A 20,038-nucleotide genomic window follows, 5' to 3' on the forward strand; every position below is an offset into this window, starting at 1 on the left:
TTGATGACTTTATTTCCTCCTTAAAAGGGCAGCTGGACATTCAGCTGCATAATTTTCTAGACTGCATGATGGCTTCAAGGATGGCCTACCATAAATGGCTGAAAGAAAATTGCCTGACACTGACTCCTGTGGGTTTTTAAAAATGGAGAGAAAATGTCAAATTGTGCCATATGTACAAACAGAACCCCAAATATCAATCTATGTTAATGTGAAATAAATAAGAGGTCCATGAGTAAATACAATCTCTGGGCTGACTTAAATCTAAGAGAGTGAGCCACATGAGCACTAGTAATAACATGCAGAAATGTCTAGAAACTTCATTTTCTAGAACTAAGTTTGGGAGACCATGTTTTGTCTGAATATGTACACTATTTACAAAATATTCCTTTTTGGCCTCTGAAGTCTAGCCATTTTTGTCTGGCTCTTAAGCTGTTTTCTTTCATATGCTAACCAATACTGCAGTTCTTACTATCATTAAAATACTCATGCATGAGTTACAAACATTAATAAAGTAACTCTGCAAGTATAAATATCTCAATATTCTAGCAGAATTTAAAGCATTCAGAATGTACATAGAAGTACTTGTTTTTGGTAGGGCCGGTAGTTGTTGTTGCTTTTAGAATCATTGCTGTTTCAATAAAGCTTTGTACATGGCAAAGCCTGAAACTGCAAAAACAGTAGCACCAAAACTTGCTGGAAGCCAAAAAATGGAACTCTTGAGGTTGGCTTGTGTCACGTGTGGGTCACAACACGGCGATCACTGTCAGTTAACGAAGATATCCTTGCCAGGTGGGTCAGCAGTACTGCAAGTGAAGGCTTGAGATGGAGGCGTTTTGCGTTTTCTGCAGAAGTCAGTAGGTGAGATCCTATGTTCTTGTCAAACTTCATTCAGGTCTGATTTTGCAGCTACGATTATGTAGAGTATTCTGCTACCCATAAAGCGTTGCTTAAAAACCTTGTCACAGTATTCAAAGGATTTGGGATTAGTGACATCATACAACAGGCCTAAAACATCACAAATGATCTCTGCCTCAGTCAGAAATTCCAGTTCTGAGAAGTCATGCAGCAAGAAGTATTTCTGTCCACATACAGAAAGTGTTGATCGCATACTAAGATTTATGGTCATCACAGATTTTCTTCTGCCTTGTGAAGTTTCTTCCAAGAAGAGCCTGAAGAACTCCACTTTCCCCATAGCTTTTCTTTCTTTCTTTCTTTCTTTCTTTCTTTCTTTCTTTCTTTCTTTCTTTCTTTCTTTCTTTCTTTCTTTTTTTCTTTTTATGTTCTGGGGATCGAACTTGGGTCCTTGTGCTTGAGAGGCAGGCCACCGAACCGCTGAACTAAATCCCCAGCTTCTCACAGCTTTTCATTCCAATTACATTACATCTAAACACGTTTCTTTGAGTCTGTTTCTCCTGACGATCTATCCTTTTATCTCTTGTTTCAGTAATGGCTGAAGCTGGAGACTCTTTGTTCAGTCAATATGGAATAACCTGGGTAGCCCAAATACTCCAGGTATCTCTGAACATCTAAATATGTTGTGAGGATCCACAGAGAAAGAAATCACTGGTAGATAATCCAACCTATTTGATATGTATGAAATGTGTTATCACAATCAGGCCCCCAAGGTATGTAAGGGAAAACTTTAAATAAATCTTTAAGCTCATCAGGTGACAAAGAACAGTCTCTATCCAAATCATGTTTGTCAAAGGTGCTTTGGGGAAACAAATAGGCATGATGATTTAATTCGTAGTGCAATCAGGAGGTATTTTTAGAATGGGGAGTAAATATTTGGGTGTCAAATGTAGATCGTCATCATAACCAAACTGTCGAAGTACAGTCCAAGTAGTTTTGTGTCTCCCTCTCTGAATAAAGAGTGTGTATTGCCAGGGGTTCAGCTCAGTGGTTCTGCTGCCTGCCTCACAAGTGCAAAGACCCAAATTCAATCCCTGGTAAAAAAAAAAAAAAAAAAAAAAAAAAAAAAAGCTTAAAAACCTTGTCACAGTATTCAAAGGATTTGGGATTAGTGACATCATACAACAGGCCTAAAACATCACAAATGATCTCTGCCTCAGTCAGAAATTCCAGTTCTGAGAAGTCATGCAGCAAGAAGTATTTCTGTCCACATACAGAAAGTGTTGATCGCATACTAAGATTTATGGTCATCACAGATTTTCTTCTGCCTTGTGAAGTTTCTTCCAAGAAGAGCCTGAAGAACTCCACTTTCCCCATAGCTTTTCTTTCTTTCTTTCTTTCTTTCTTTCTTTCTTTCTTTCTTTCTTTCTTTCTTTCTTTCTTTCTTTCTTTTTTTCTTTTTATGTTCTGGGGATCGAACTTGGGTCCTTGTGCTTGAGAGGCAGGCCACCGAACCGCTGAACTAAATCCCCAGCTTCTCACAGCTTTTCATTCCAATTACATTACATCTAAACACGTTTCTTTGAGTCTGTTTCTCCTGACGATCTATCCTTTTATCTCTTGTTTCAGTAATGGCTGAAGCTGGAGACTCTTTGTTCAGTCAATATGGAATAACCTGGGTAGCCCAAATACTCCAGGTATCTCTGAACATCTAAATATGTTGTGAGGATCCACAGAGAAAGAAATCACTGGTAGATAATCCAACCTATTTGATATGTATGAAATGTGTTATCACAATCAGGCCCCCAAGGTATGTAAGGGAAAACTTTAAATAAATCTTTAAGCTCATCAGGTGACAAAGAACAGTCTCTATCCAAATCATGTTTGTCAAAGGTGCTTTGGGGAAACAAATAGGCATGATGATTTAATTCGTAGTGCAATCAGGAGGTATTTTTAGAATGGGGAGTAAATATTTGGGTGTCAAATGTAGATCGTCATCATAACCAAACTGTCGAAGTACAGTCCAAGTAGTTTTGTGTCTCCCTCTCTGAATAAAGAGTGTGTATTGCCAGGGGTTCAGCTCAGTGGTTCTGCTGCCTGCCTCACAAGTGCAAAGACCCAAATTCAATCCCTGGTAAAAAAAAAAAAAAAAAAAAAAAAAAAAAAAAAAAAGAAAAAAAAAAATAGTGTGTGAAAACAGAAAACCTTTCAGTGCTAATCCACTGTCAGCCACGCACACCATCACTGATGTGTTTTTTGGCTACATTCTTGGCATCTCCAGAGCCTGAGGAGCTAATGGAGCATTGAAACAAATCCTCTGAAAGAAGTTGAGAGTTGAGTTCAGCGTTATTCAGTGTACCGTCATCTTGATCAGATATTTTTTAAATATAGGAGTAAGGGCTTTTATACAGTCTGGATTCATCTCCTTGTCCTCTGGGCAGTAGAGGAGGCCTGTAGGATGACGTACAGCTTTCTGTGCATAATAAAAGAGCTCTGATATGTTCTTCAGAACATATATATACCTTTTCATGTTCTTTCCAATTCTAAAATACCGTTATTATTACATTGCAATACCTATTTTATTCATGATAGAATAAGGGTTTAAACAAGATCCCAAATAGTTCAAAGTCAGGAGACTTTTCCTTGTCAGGACAGGACATAACTACAGCTATTTTCCTCCCAACCATTCAATATATTGAGCAGAGCAAAAACTTTTTGTTTTTGTTTTTTTCCAGATTTTTAAGAAGAATTTAGATAAGTACACTTTAAAAGATCTACATCAAGCTACATTTCAGAAATTACACTGAATTTTAAACTAGGTTTGTTTCTTCCTTTAACTGGTGGCAATAATATTTTGTGGAAAAGAATAAAATTTAAAAAAACACTAGCACCAGATTGCCTCTTTAGGCAGTTTCAAGGTTATTAAGCAATGATAAGGATATACTTTCAGACAAAGATTTAGAAAGGGCTGACATGACAGGAGCTTAAGAAATCATGAATAGTGATCATTTGGCATTTGGCTCAGATACCTTTCCTGCATTGACACACAAAAAACAGAAAAGAGAATGTGGACAATGTTATTACAAGTGTGTCACAACATGTGCCCTGAAGAGATTACATGAATCATGTCTGTGAGAACCATAAGTTCTTACCAATGATATGGTTGCTTCAAACTTAGTTAGGTTTATGCATTTTAAAGTGAAAAATTTTTAAAAGGCAAAATGATAAATCATTTGTGTATTTACCATTTATTATGTTGTTTTTTGGTAATACATGTAAAACCCCTGATTATAGTCAAGCTCTACAGCTGTGCTTCGAAGACTCTAGACAATCATGTCTTGGGCAGCTCTTGAATATTGCGAAAGATGACATGTTGTACCTCCAATCTGGAGGGAGCCTGTCAATCTCATTTTTGACCCTTAGTGTGCTTACTCTCACTTAAAACTATTATACTCATTGATATCCAGCGAATCACATATGCTTCATCTCTCAATTTGCAGTTATAATCAATGTCATTTTATTCGTGTATTTTCTGTAGTAGTAGAGAAAACAATTTGAGGTGTCATATTTCTATGCAACAGATTACTGTGTAACATCAGCAAGGAGTCTAATCAGGTATGCCTGGGTGTCCCTCCACAAAGGACCAAAACAGAGACAAAATACCACGTACAGCAGTGGAATATTTGGAGCCGAGTGCTACATGCAGAGGGAAAATGGGAGACAATTTCAGGTCACAGGTACATACTGCTATTATAAAGGGAGGTTCACATCCTTACCAACTCTCTTCTCTAGAGATCAGTGCTCAACTGGGAGGAACTTCATGCTGAAATGAAAGAATAAGGGCCGTGGCAAGTGTTTATTATTACCAGGTCATCTGAAGCTCTGTTACGAAACACTGTGACTATCACAAACTTTAAACCTAATTTCTGCCGGTAACAGGCGATGACTCTTCTGAGTAACTATTATTTAAATTTTACTTTTATTTTATTCCATTGACTTTGGACATTCTAAGCCACTACATAGAGAGAAATTTGCCAACATTCAGTCCTATATTGGGTACTGCAGCATTAAATTGTCTCCATATTTAAAACACAGTTATTTTAGATGCTTACTGTAATACTTTCTATGCCGCATTGAAACTGAGTACTAACATGTAGTAATTTATGTTATATTCTTTGAAACTTTAGGGATTCTTGCTCTTCAATAATGGCCATTTTAATATAACTGTGGACATAAGGAAAAAAGTTAATTTTCACTGTATTCCTAGGCACATTTGTATAAAAATGCACTTGCTTGCTACTGGCTAGGGAGTTCATCATTTAGAACTGAATATCAGATAATGATTTGTAACTTTCAGTAAATTTTTCAGTCTAGATTATTTTTACTCAGATAGAATACATGGGACGAACAGAATTAGCCCTCCTGGGAGTCAGCTTGAAGTGCAAATTGTTAGTCTTCTCTTCAAAACTTGCTAAATCAGAACAGGGGAAAGCACAAAGAACTTCAATTTTGGCAGTATCTTCAGGTGATTCTTTGTGAACTGCAAAGATACAGCAACCACATGACAGAATCTTAGTTATATGATGCTATGTGTTTTTTATAGTGTTGTATGCATATTATTATATTATGTATTTCATGCTATTGCTATTAGTCAATATTTTGAGAAACTAATTATTAGGTGAATCTTCTATGCTATGCTGTAGGATAAGCATCACAATGCAAATTATGTTTATTCTTTGGCTAATTTACAGTACAACATAAGCTTTTTATTTAGGTTAATAATTCCCATCAAGATTTAGTTAATTATTTTTGTCATTTCATTTTGTGATTTCTAAGCATTGTAGATAGTTTCTTTTCATGGGCAAAATTAACCCAATTCCCAGTACATTTTCTATGGAAAACATGCAAGGTTCAGTACCTATTGAAAAATATCTTAATTTGAAGAACTAGGCCTTCCTTTAGTTACTATTTTGAAAACATCAATTGATGATCCTCTTCCTTTACTTTTTACCACATTGATTTCTTTTTTTTTTTTTTTTTTTTTTAACCATTTTTTTTTTTTTTTTTTTTTTTTTGTACCAGGGATCGAACTCAGGTCCTTGCACTTGCGAGGCATGTGGTGGAACCACTGAGCTAAATCCCCAGCCCAAGATAGATTTTTTCACTAGGTCTTTTAACCAAAATTATCCATTGTTGTAATAAATCTATGATATTTATTGTGTATTGAACAATTTGAAAAAATAATCCTCCAAAGCCACTACTAAGTAAATCATTCTACAGGATAAGAAACAAATGTTAACCCTACACATTTGCACATCACTATTACTTAATTCATCTCTATTTTGTTTGGAATACCAAAGTGTAGGTACTATTTCACTCATTTTCTGCTTCAGCAGGTTAGAAAGGTGGTAAGTTGTCCAATATTAGGAAACAGGAAGAGTAGATTCCATACAAAAAACTTATTAACTATGGTTTCATAGTCAGGAACAGTAGGTTTTCAGAAGTTTGATGGCTGAGATCATATGTTAATATTTTTATAATGAAGTAAAACGGAAATTATCTATGACTTACTCCATGTTCTCTGTAAATGTCATGATTCTCCTATATAAAAGATACATCAATAAAAGGCCATGAATATAGCACAGACTGACACTAAATTGGAGGCTTGAGATGGTAGTGGTGATATTTAAAGTGGGATTTATTCCTCCTTCTTCTCTTGCTCCTCTATTTCTTGGGTATTGATTAAAACATACCACAGTATATGAAAAATATATTCTGTTTATTCATTTAGCATAAAATATTATTTTCTTGTTAGAATTACTATTATGAAATATGCTGTAACTGACAAACATGGAACAAGATGTCTCTCTCCAAGGGGACCTCTGTGACAGTGAAGAAAAAAATGACAACTTTGTCTCTGACTTTGGAACTTCCTGCATGATTGGTGAAACAGTTACATATGAGAGAGAAGCCCAAGAGAATTCAGGACAGCAATTTAAATTTTGACAGAGATCCCTGCATAACTCCACGCAACATGTGAGAGAAAATAGTGGTGATGAAAATCTCAGACAAAAGCAGAACATTAAAAGGAAAAAGGTCCAGAGAAGAAGCCAAGAAATGAGTTTCAGGAAGGGGAGTTTAATGTCCATGAAAAAGTGTGGCAGTAAACTTGGAGGTTGCTTAATGCCACGAAATGATAGTTTTCTCATGTGAAAGTTCTTACAATATTGGCTCTGGATAAAATGAGAATCTGTAAAAATCATATTGTAAATAGAAACTTTTGAAAACTAAACATCAGGTGTTATCAGTATTATATTTACCATATTATAATCATTAAATCATCACAGTGCAAAAACTTTTCTAAGCAGGATGGAGGAAACAAATAGCCTAGGCACTCAGTAGTCCTTCTTGAAATTTGCTCCCCTGGGCTTCCATAATATGCAAATTACCTGGACCATCTCCTCTTTCCTGCTATTTTATATTTTTCATTTTAGCAATTTATATTATGCATTATACATATAATATACAATATAATTGTTCACATTATAAAATGTCAGGATGATTTCAAACATCAATCTTACAAAATTACTTACTGCCCCTGGTGTGTAAGACTGGAACAAGCAGAAAGTTGAGATTTTACAGTCCTCTCTTGCTGTTTCCCACTATTTTACATAATCCTTGCAGTTCCTAAATGTTGAAGCAGAAAAAAAAACAAAAGAGCAACATGTTGAGTCCACTTTTGCATTCCAAACTAAACAAAGATAACATTGTTTCAGTTGTAGTTATGAAGTATGTATATTAGCATTATCAATTTTTCTTACCTGGGAGGATGTTGGATTCGGATACTGGGTTTGGAACATTGGTGGCTTGTTCAGTAGACTTGATGATCATAGACCTAGAGCAAAAGTGCCCACTAATGTTCATTAGATGAAATGTTAAAGACAAATGATGGAAGGGCATAAGGAGGGCGAGAAGAGGAAAAGAAGCAAGAAAGAAAAGTATCTGATACTTTCTAAATGAGTACAACAGGGCCCATTTTAAAGGGAAAATTTCTCCATATTCCTGAAGCCTATGTATCCTTCATTGCATTGAGATGAGCTGGCGATGGAAATAGTTTTGCCTGTGAGAAGTGACTGCTTCTGTGAAGCTTGGAAGTCACATAGGAACAAGAAAACCCGAGTCTAATTTCCTAGCGATTCCATATACACATTAACTAAACATTTCTATTACATTCTATATTGCTGAGATATGACAATGAATTTCAGTGGAGCTGGTCAATGTGTCCCAGAAACTTTATCAATGAGCACTTCCTACAAACGCTTTATAAAGTGAGCCAACAGGTTTAATTATGGAATCAAGTCCAACAACACAGTACCTTACCAGTTTGTTATGTGATTCACTTTACAGTTCACCAAGACTCACCTGAAGATACTGTTAAGATGCAGGCTCCCGGTGTCCGTTAGGCCTGTGGACCATCCAGCTTGAAGGTGGTCTCAGAGTGTGCCTTACACCAGGATTCAGCTGGTGCTGATTCGCATGTCTCATGTCCCACATGCTCAGAAAATGAGAGCAAATCACATGAAGTTATAAATCAATATCTGATACTCAATTCTCTGAATTTTGGTAAATGTTTACAGAGAACTTTGAATAAAATATTCTAAAGTCAATGGAAAAATAAAGATATAATTTTTAAATCATACCTTTAAAAATCATCTAAAATAAATGAAACCTCCAATTTTGTCACACTAGTATTCATTTTTTATGAAAAAGCAGTGAAAATTTTTTGTAAGTCAGCAAGTCAGCAGCACTGTTGGCAAAATCATACCATCTGTGTGTTAAGAAGAGAGGCAACAGCATTCTACACAAATATTTTTATTAATTCAGTAATTTACATTTCACCAAGACTCACCTAAAGGTACTGTTTTGAATAAAATCTCATTTGTGGCCTCAGTGAAATTGCACTCATAATGAAGCTCTAATACAAGGTTGTTCCAAAGTTTACACATCTTTAGGCGAGCAAGTGGCTGTGTAAGTGTCCTGTGATTTGGAATTGGTAATGAGTTAGGCTTTGAGAAGAAACTTCACATTGTGGCTCTCTTCTGAATGTCAGCATTCAAAGGCTGGTCTCCACCCTGGAATTTATGCAGGTGATCATCCACATTTACTTTACTTTCAAGTGTCACAATTATCGCTATCTCGTGCTCGCTTCGGCAGCACCTACACCAAGTGTGACTACCCCACTTTCTGGAGATGTATTAGTCACTTAGCCTGTTGGATCTCCAGATTTCTGATGAGAACAACTTCACGCAGCTGCTGGAATAAGTAGCACACAACAAGTGACACACATCTTCTTCAGCGTCATGCAGAGTGTGTGTACTTAAAAATGGTGGTGAGGGTCAATGTCTCTATGGTGTACGTGCTTTTCCACGATCTATTTTTAAATCACTGCACAACTCTGTTGAAAATGACATTATTTCATCAGAGGGGGAAAAATTGAACAGAATTAGTTTACTTACATAAGGTCATACAATTATCATACTGCTAGAGAAACAAAATCTAGATTCAGATCTGTTGGCTTCCAAAGGCTGTACTGAGTATAGTACTGCCTCTCCTAGGCACGTCTCTCTATATTGCTTTACTTATACTATTTGAACAAAATACCAGAAAGAATACAAATTTGTTATCTTAGGAGCCTAGAAATCACATGTTCCAAATTGATCTTGTGGGATAAAATTTAAAAGTTACAGGGCTGAATTCTTTTCTAGAAACAGTGAAGAGAATCATTTTAGATCCTATGTCCTTATTAGCGTCTATATCCTTATTCTACTCCTTAGCACCTTCAAGCCACCAGGGGCTAGTTACATCCTCATTGCATGAAATTGGTCCAAATTTTCTGCCTCCTTCTTCCATTGCTCAGGACAATAGCGGTTACATTTGAGCCTGCATGTATAACCTCAGTCACATGATAAGCAAACAGTTCTAGCTCCAAAAGTAAGGACTTCGCTTTGCAGCTTAACATATTCATAGGTGCGGCAATCGCTAGCAGAACATCAAGAGGTGGGAAATATCCCTTAAATTTTATTCCCTGGATTGAAACATATCTAGAATAACTAGATATTAGAGCTACCCTACACTATAAAGAAATATCATGCAAAATAATGAATTTTTAGCCCAACTGGAGATGAAATAACTAATTTTAAGAATGGATAAACTCTTATTAGATGCACTATACAACATAATCTTTGAGTTAGAACCAATTTCTACTCTAATATTTTCTTATCCCTTAAAGAAATTTAGATGACAAAAAAATTGAAAAAGGTAAATACAAGCAGAACTCAAAATAATGTTCAGTAACAATGAGACATATATAGTACTTTTATTTGGAATCTAATTTTCTTAAACAAAATTGCACATGCATTTATGTTGCTAAAATACATAAATATTGAGAAAAAAGTATTGTTTCCAAAACAAATGAATGTTATTCCTCGATGACTGCATTCTCCTTATTTTATTTAGCAGATCACATATCCTACACTGATAATTTCCTCATATCTTGATCTCTGTCCCAAAGGACAGAAGGATAAACTCCAACTTTATCTCTCAACCGCTGGCAGACCCTGGGACAACGTGCTGCCTAACCTCCTCCATCGGCTGTGTCGTCAGCAAATATTTACTGAGTAATGTAGGATACCGATACCACCGTATATGCTGCCGACACGGAGAAGAAAAATCTACCTTTGTGGGCTTGCTATTACAGTTGACAAGCAGAAAGAAAGTAAATAAACAGTGTACGGTATCTCGGGCTATGATAAGTGAGCTTAACATACAAAGGCACGGCAAAACACAAAGATTATTTAAAATGGAATTGAGAAGAATCGCTTCTCTGGTATATTGACATTTTAGAAAAAACACAAATTTAGAATGTCAGAGAATGTACGGAGAAAATGTCAAGTAAGAGGGAGGAAGCACATACATTTATGGTAAAAATATTTTGGTTGCATTTGGAGAAATTTCCCATAAGTTCTAATTACATGGAGGCAAGAGGTGTGGGACAGAGGGGAGGGAGGAAGGAAGGAGATAATAATGAGTGCCCAGGGGAAAGAAAAGGCTGTAGTCTTTTCAGCTCTGCAGGTTAAGTTTAATTTTGGGGTTGTGATGGACACTACTAGAAAACACAGTATTTGGTTTATATTTTGGAAGGGAGACATGCTTAAAGTGAATAAACTTTTACTTTGGTCTTACAGAAACTTCAAAGACTCAGTATTTCCATACACTTTTCTCCTAGAAACTCATTTTTTGAGTTAAACACAGTCACTCATCTTCCCTTTGATGAACTCAGGTCAAAGGCTGGGAGGTAAATGCTGGCATTCTAAACCACAGGAGCTCAGTACTCCTGGGAGACTAAGGGTGCGTCCTGGGGCAGTGCAGGCTCAGAAATCAGACATCTGCATCCCCACTCCCGGTGGAGTCAAGCCTTACCCTCCACAAGCTACAGTTTCAATGAAGTTAGCAATCCTACTTCTGCAGGATCTTATGAGGATGATTTAGAGGAAATATGTAATTCATGTAATCCAAAGCAAAAAAGTAAGGAAAGAATAAATATTATTAAATGTTTGCATATAGGAAAATTCATTAAAAAGCTTTTGGAACAGAAAAAGCTTCATATTGAGCAGTTCAGAAAAGACATCTAAAATATTTTTTTAAATAAACTAACTGACCTACAGTTTTTCTTATATTTTCTCTAAATGCTTCTAATATCAATCTCCTCTTGTACCACTTCTGTTACCATCCTGTGAGTATGAGCAGCTATTACTTATTCCCAGGCAATTCTAAAGAACACCAACACCCTACCCCTCTATTCACCCATCATCTCTATGAACTGGAAGATCTCTGAGAGTGAAGATCTCATTTTAAGTGATTTAATCTCTAATTAATACAGCAATTCATGGTGCAGTCAAAGCTGTGACATACTAGAATGCTTATTCAGCTGGACAAATGTGACAGCCCGTTCTGCCTCTGTTAATCCACACATATCTTCAAGGGAAATGATGCTCTGAGATGTCAAGCAGCCAGCCCAGGGGAAATAAACCGAAATGGCCTTGCCTCCACCTACCAGCCTTCTTCAGCTAGATGTGGGAAAAAATACAAAGTGAAACACTTTTCTTGGTGATTGCCCTCTTCCTCGGTTACACGTTCTTTTTCACTCTATATACAGTAAAGTTTTCTCTTCATCTAGATTCTTAAATTAACCACATGATTATTTTTCAATTTTTTTTTTTTTTGGTTTTTTGAGACAGAGTCTCACTATGTAGTTGAGACTGACCTGGAACTCACTATGTAGCCCAGGCTGATCTCACCGCCATCCTCCTGACTCAGCCTCCTGAGGGCTGGGATTATAGGCATGAGCGACCACCCCCGGCTGTTTTTCAATTCTGAAGTTAACTTTCTTAACTTTTATACTCAATCTTATGCTACAAATGTCATTTTTTGTTATAACAAATATTATCTAAATACGTTTTTAATTTATTTGGTATTTGCCTATAATTGCTCTGCTCTATGGAGAATATGCAGTGTTCTCATAAATACCCGTACATTTCTTTCCTTCCATATTGGGCAACAGAAAGTTTTGAACTCAAGGAAACCGGTTAAGAAAAATGCCTACCATATCATTCCCATTCCAGTGAGCTCAGAATTTTTTTTATTTCTACATTTAAAAAAAATTTATCTAAAGGGAAAATCCCTCAATAATTTTGAATGTAGAAAGTGAAGCACACTTCAAATTTGTTTAGATTGAACTTGACTATCTATATCACTTTTATATCATTGAACTGGATTCTGACCTCAAGTCTTAGAAATGGGCAGAGGTAGAAAATACCATTTTCATTATAAAAACTGAAGCAATCTGCCAAAGTTCTAGTCAATATTGCCACTTAGTTTCATGTACCAGATGGGCTTAGGAACTCTTTCAAATACAAAGGATGCATGGCAGATCAGAAAATTAAACATAGAAAACAGATGCTTCATTATAATTTGATATTTGGAGTTGGAACTGAGTCCCAGACCTACAAAAATGTGACCTTGGACACATTTCCTTTCCTGTGCTCCCTATTTCTTTGATGTGAGTAATTTTCCTAGAAGCCCTTTAGTAGTCAAATTCACCATAACCATCGTTAGAGAAAATAAATTTTTAAACTGTTTAATTCTTCCTGACAGGACTATCTTAAATGTTGAAATCTATTTTATCTGAAATAGAAAAACTTTGATATTTCATTATGTCCAGAAGGTGGCAGAGTTGGGAAACAAATGCTGTAAATTCACTAGTGGATCTCAACTTTCAGCCACAATCAAAAGCAAAAAAAGCAGTGATCTTGCCAAAAACAGGCTGAGCAATCAGCCAGCTCACCTTCAGGCTTTACAATTATGTTCACTGCAGTGCCAGAGAGGACATGAGTGCAATGCATAGTGTGTTCATTACTTCTAATTGGTGAGACAAAATACCCTATCCCAGAGTGAAAGGGGCAAGGGTTTATTTGGCACACAGTTTGTAGAGGTTTCATTCCAAGGCAGAGTGGCACATGGCAGAGGGGTAGAGCACAGGAGAAATAGTAGCACACACAATAGCAAAAGCAACAAGAGACTTTAACAGCATTTTATTGCCTGGTTTATCTTATCCAGACTACTTAGAGAGGGTAGCGTTCACACCTTTAATCCTAGCACTCCTTAGCCCAGCACTACACCATGAATCAATCCCAGCATCACACACTCCAGATCCAGACACTCCTGAAAAAGCCCCACCTCATTCGCATGAGGTTTTGGGGCAGATCTAGACATGACCATTAAACACACTTTCCATTGCATACAGGTCTGCACTGCTGGGGGAACTTTCCTTTGCCTGGCAAGTCCCACAGCAGTGCAAAGACCATAGCTATACTTGTAGATTCCAGTCGCTCCACACTTCTTCAGAAGTCTGGAGTAGCATTCAATTAAACATGAGCCAAGAATTCTTGCAAAAACAAGCAAAGGTGTGGATTAACCTAGTTGTGACATTTTCTTATAAGTTAGGATCTAGTAATATTCTTCTCACAAGATAATTAAGCCTTAGCTATGTACTGTAATATGTGCTAAGGGATTTAAGGGGGTTTCTTTTGGTTAAAAGGAAAGAAATGATATAAAGCAATGCCAACATCACAAGGGTCTATTAGATTATGCATGTAAAAAGGTCTCAGTGATTTTACTGTAAAGCATGTGATATATAAACAGTATATCATCTTTAATAAACTTATCCCACCCACATCACCTACTCCACTGAGAATAAGGAGTCCTAGACCAATCCCAACCCAGACATTGAAATTTATGTCTCACCAGAGGATCACCATTTACAGATGGTGCTCTTTGCAAGCTACCCCATTCATCTCTGAAGTTTAGGCACAAGCTGCAACAGATTTTGGAGTTCCTTTGATTTTTAAAACCAATTCAGTGGTAAAGCTGAGAGTCAGCTTTGCAATATAAATATAAGGAGAAGAAGGCTATTTCAGTGATCAGTTTTCACATAGACCATCCTTCTCAGACTCTAATTCTTAACCTCTCTCCTCCTCATCGCTTTCCTCTGCACTTGGCTTCGTTCACATTCTTCTATAAAATATTTTGGCATAGCTAAAAGTAAATTACAAATACAAATTTCCTTACCTCATGAATATATTCTATTAAAACATTGCAGTACTCTTTAACATATTTCCACATATAAGATTCTACATTTTAAACATGGCAATTTTAGGATTTTCAAAAAACATCTGGATTATGAAATATAAAATATATATATGTAAGAAATATACATATAAGAAATATAAGTATGAAATGTAAGAAATATGTTAAAACAATAAACTTTTCAAGTACAAAATAACTTTTGCATTACTATTATAGAAAATCAAGAGATTATGTCAAGAAACCACCAATACAAATAAGTTATCCATAAAGTGGAACTCACGCTCTACTTGACTGTTTATTTCTCCATAAATTTACATTTTTTGTTTTGTTTTTTAAGTAGAGAAAAGAGCCCAAGTTCTCCCATGAGGTAAGGTACTTTCCCATGAAAATTAAATCTGGGCATCCAGAATCAGATATTAAATTCTGTACCAGGCTGTTTTATTCTACTTTTTTCTTGTTTCATGTGTAAAGTTAGAAAAAAATAAAAATCTTGACTGGAGCAAGAATAAAACTGATATATGGTAACAGACTTAAACTACAACACTGAAGTTAGCAAGATTAAATTGGTATATTGCCACATGCTAGAGGAAGTTCTAGATAATATTTCCTTTCATTAGATAATGGCAATGTTATTTGGGGAGCCATTCTATCTGTTCTTGATTCTGTAAAATGAGTAAGAGAAATCCACTGTATGTTTCCTTGGACTCAGACTCATATATTTCTTTTTCAGCTTTGAGTTTATTGGTACATTTTAGGGATACAGTACAGTTACATTCATTGTTGGGATCTTTTACCTCTACATGACACGTCATGATTCTCATTTTTCCCCTTACCCCTGCCCTCCCTTCACCCCCTCCTCTCCTCCCCATCTACAAACACTTTATTTTCATCTTTTCATTCTCTCACATTTTTTTCTTTTCCCTTATTACCCTTCCCCTACCCATCCCACCCAGACTCATATATTTAATGCTAATGTTCAAATATCTCCTTACTAATGTTACAGAACACACTGAAGACATGCAGAATGCCACCTAATGATTTGCTCTGTTTTCTTCCCTTGTATTTCACTTATGAAAAAGTGAGAAACACCATGGTGGAAAACAACATCTGAATAAATATGTAATTAAAATGCATTTCTTTTTCTATGAAATCTACCAGCAAGTGCCAGGAGGTAAGCCATAACTATTACAATTTTAAAAAATGTTAAATTCATCTTTTTATGTTTCTTATTGGTTAAATTTGTGTTATTTACCAAGCATGACTATATGTACAAATCAAAGGATGAACTAAATTCCTATTTCTCATGAGAAATAAATATCTTGTTATTTAGTGATTTCAATACTTATAAATTCCCAGGATATTTAAATTTCTTGTCATTATAGCTGCCTTAGTAAGCAAATATTTTCCAAATATTTTTCCCGAAATTTACACTAATGTAAATTTTATAAAAAGAACTAACCAAACTACAGATAAAAACAAATAATTTTATACACAAATACCTATTCAATGTAATTCCAATAAATACAGTATGAATTAAAGAGTTAACGTGCTAACAAACTTACACATTCACTTTTTTTTTTTTTTTTTTTTTTTTTTGGTACCAGGGATTGAACATGGGTCCTTGTGCTTGCAAGGCAGGTCATCAAACCGCTGAGCTAAAACCCTAGCCCCAAAATTCACTTACTTAAAAGCATATACTTAGCAAGTATGCTATCATTTACATGATTCAATATCTTGGCAATAAAAAATGAATAAAAGAAGCCACATCCCATTCTATGTTAGAATTATATTCCTCTGAACCAGTGAATGTGTGTTTCTTATTTGGGAAAATTCAGATACAATTCAAACAATAAAAATTAATTATTCTTCTCTTTATGAAAGTTGGATTTTTCTTTCTATATGTAAGAGTATAATCAATATAATGGGGAAATGTACTTAATTTATCTTTTTAATTTTTCTTAAGAAAATCTTAAAGAAGACTGCTGATTAGGTAAGATATTTCATTTACATACAGGTATATTTGATTTAAACAAAAAGAAGAGACTACTTCAGTTGAATAAAGAAAAAAATTTATTTGGCTCCTTTATTATTATTCTCTTAAGTCTCCTTAATTTTCTAAAGCTTTTTGGTGTATACATAGTTTTGTTTATTTATATCCTTTCTGTGTTTTACACTGTTTTTTCTAATGTCAAAATTTTTCTTACTTTCACAAGAACACACCATCAGCTTCTCTAGTAAGGTAAATGACACTCCACTCAGAAAAGCAGTGAGACTATTTTCCAATGTTATAAGTCTCCAGAAGATTAGTATCTGTCAATTTTATCAGTTATACCAGAATATAAAGCTTAAAAAAATAATATTTAAATCTGTTAGTCACAGAACACATATATGTATAATCATAAAATTATTTCTTCCCAAATCATCACATCATTCAATTCCAAAGAAATATTTAAAACTAAGTTCCAAGGCTGTCATATTTTATTAGTATTGAATTATTTTGCCATAAACTTGTCTTTGAAATTAAATATTGTCTATTTTTCAAGAAAATTATTTTAAGCTGGGAGTGGTGGCACACGCCTGTAATCCCAGCACGCGGGAGGCTGAGGCAGGAGGATCACTGTGAGTTCGAGACCAGCCTGGGCTACACAGTGAGTTCCAGGTTGGTCTCAACTCAAAACAAAACAACAACAGCAAAAAAGAAAATTATTTTAAAGAACTTTCTAATTGATTCTGAAACAGCTACGGATCTCAAAAAGAAGTTTGTTTGTTTGTTTTTTAATTTCAGTTGCCCTGGATGAGGTGCCAATATAACATAACTCAACTGCATTTCAACCTCTTTTCATGACCACACTTGGCAAAATTAAAATGTCTAGGTGATTATTTTCAAGCCATAACCCATCTTATAACCTATTTTATTGTGATTTAAAACACATGTGTTTCAAGGAAAGGACACAAGCTTTGTAGGTAGGTAATTTATAGTCCAACTCCAGCTTCACCACTTTTTAGGTCTGAGACATTTTAAGAAGTTAATTCCTATTCTCTACCTGAACTTCAATTGAAAAATAAAGAAAAATTCTATTGACTCTGAAGACTTCTGTAAGATCATGACACAGACCTGTATAATAGAATGTTGGGGATGTAATAAAGGTACTAATATTCAGTATTATTGTAATCCTCCTCCTATATAGTACATAGAAATTTCTTCTAATTTTTTTAAATAGAAGCACTAGTTCCTTTAATACTATATGCAAAGTAGTCTCATCTAAAAACCTACCTGGTGTTCATAAATTCTGATTTCAATGAAGACCTTACATTTGTCAAACCCACTCTGATAGCATTCCACTGCTGTATCTCTCACATATCATAACCATGGATCCACTTAAGCCTCATTCCCTACCACTCAACAAATAACTTTGTGTTCATATGAAATGGAAATTATTCTGTGAATGTAGTTGATTTAATTCTATTTCTAATCCTTATGGCAATCAACATTAAGGTGAAAGAAGCAGCTTAAAAACCTTGACATGAGAAGCATACAATGGACATGTGATGAAATTATTCAGAATGTTCTTATATATCCTCAGTACAATTCTGCAGTGCAAGTGAGGCTCAGCATGATTAAGAAACTGAATCTGATTCAAAGATTCAAATCATCAGAAATGACCGGATCTCTCCACATCGAAAACTAAATGGTAAATGAAGGCACTTCTCTTGGTTGTTTATAAAATTCTTTCCTTATCTTCTGCACATAAATTTGCTTTCTTTTTTCTTGTGGACATTTTCCTTTGAGTGCCTGAATTAACATGAGGATGTCTTCAATTTTACAGTTAACTTTGTAACATAAAATGCTTAGAGTAAAATTTATGAGTAAACGCTCCTGTTGGAATCTACTTGGAATAATTTAGAATCTATCTAAAGAGCTAAAGTTATAATTTTCTGTCCAACTCCCTGTTGAGTTCTGGAAGAGATTAAAGGTGGAGTGATTATTAATAATTTTACTACTTTCTAGATTAAAATCATCCAATTTCCTCAGCGTGCCTTTCCCTGGTATGTCCTGGCTGCATATGGTCACAGATAACTATAAAAGCTTTGGTTCACATTCAGGAAAATGCCTTTCCAAATGCACTCATTGTGGTATGTTTGCCTTTTTAAAATAATAAAATTACAATCACTGTTCTGTGAAAAACATGATTTAAAATAATGAAATAAAGTAATTCAAATTCTCAAATAGAAATTAAGTCAAACAAAATTGTCAAACTAGTTACGAAAGAAAACATATAGTTCAAATACAATATGTAATCATGATGATAATGACAAAATCTGGAGTTATACTGGATTTTGATTTCCTAACCATTGGTGTGTGTGTGTGTGTGTGTGTGTGTGTGTGTGTGTGTGCATATGTGTGTATTAGTGATGTCCAAAAATGTTGAATAGCCAGGCATGATGGCACATACCTGTAACCAATCCCAGCACTCAGGAGGCTGAAAATATATTTCTCTTGATTTTATGGTAATTTATTGGGATATAAATATACAGATAAAACAAATTTTGCAACAGATTTTATATATAATTGACATGTGTGGCATAAATAGTAATGACATGACATCAGAAGTTTTAGGATTGAGGCCCAGGTGTAACAATTCTCTGAATGATATTTTCTACTTTTATTTTTTTGATATGATTGAATTTCCTAGATAGGCATTTGAAGAACTTTATTATTATAGAAAATAAAGCTAATAATTTAAGTTTGAATGTTAGATGCCTAGAAATCATTCTAGATATTTCAAGTGAGATATAAACATATTAATGTAATAAGACACATCATAATTTTTTTTCTTTAGAGTAACTTCTAAAACTCTTAAATTAACTGCTGCTTCTCAAACTTAGGTAAATGCCTGGAGACTTGGACATTGACTGTCAACTTAAATTGAATCTTTTTTATTATTATTATTATTATTTTATTCCTTGGTACCAGGGATTGAACTCGGGTCCTTGAGCTTACAAGGCAGGCCACCGAACCGCTGAGCTAAATGCCCAGCCCCCTTAAATTGAATCTTTAATTAAAAGTAACGCATTTTTTAAAATCACATATAGAAAAATGGGAAGAAAAGGGCTAAAGCTGTAGGGAAAGTGGGAAGGGTGGGGGAAAGGTAAGAGGGGAAAAAACATGAGAAAATGAAAAAATGGAAATAAAGTGTTTGTAAATGGGGAGGGGAGGAGAGGCTGAAGGGAGGGCAGGGACAAGGGGGAAAAATGAGAACCAAGACCTGTCATGTAAGGGTACAAGATCCCAATAACAAATGTAATGTACTGTATACCTAAGATGTACCCTAAACTCAATAAAAGAAAAAAAATAAAATAAAATCACATATTAAAAATTCAGTTAAATTTTATTTAAGCTGTAGTCTGAATTGTGAAATATTTTAACTTTTTCTATAAAATTATTCACAGATTAGAGCTCTGTGTAATTTGCACACATATG

The 20,038-nt window shown here is 35.0% G+C and overlaps 2 pseudogenes; both read right to left on the minus strand.

Moving 5' to 3' along the window:
* Positions 1–622: 622 nt before the first annotated feature.
* On the minus strand, positions 623–2,229 carry LOC104849611 (annotated as a pseudogene).
* A 145-nt stretch (positions 2,230–2,374) lies between these two features.
* On the minus strand, positions 2,375–7,743 carry LOC117283225 (annotated as a pseudogene).
* Between the last annotated feature and the right edge of the window lie 12,295 nt (positions 7,744–20,038).

Source organism: Fukomys damarensis, unplaced genomic scaffold (genome assembly GCF_012274545.1).
Source record: "Fukomys damarensis isolate Sample0158 unplaced genomic scaffold, DMR_v1.0_HiC HiC_scaffold_35, whole genome shotgun sequence".
Classification (NCBI taxonomy): Eukaryota; Metazoa; Chordata; class Mammalia; order Rodentia; family Bathyergidae; genus Fukomys; species Fukomys damarensis.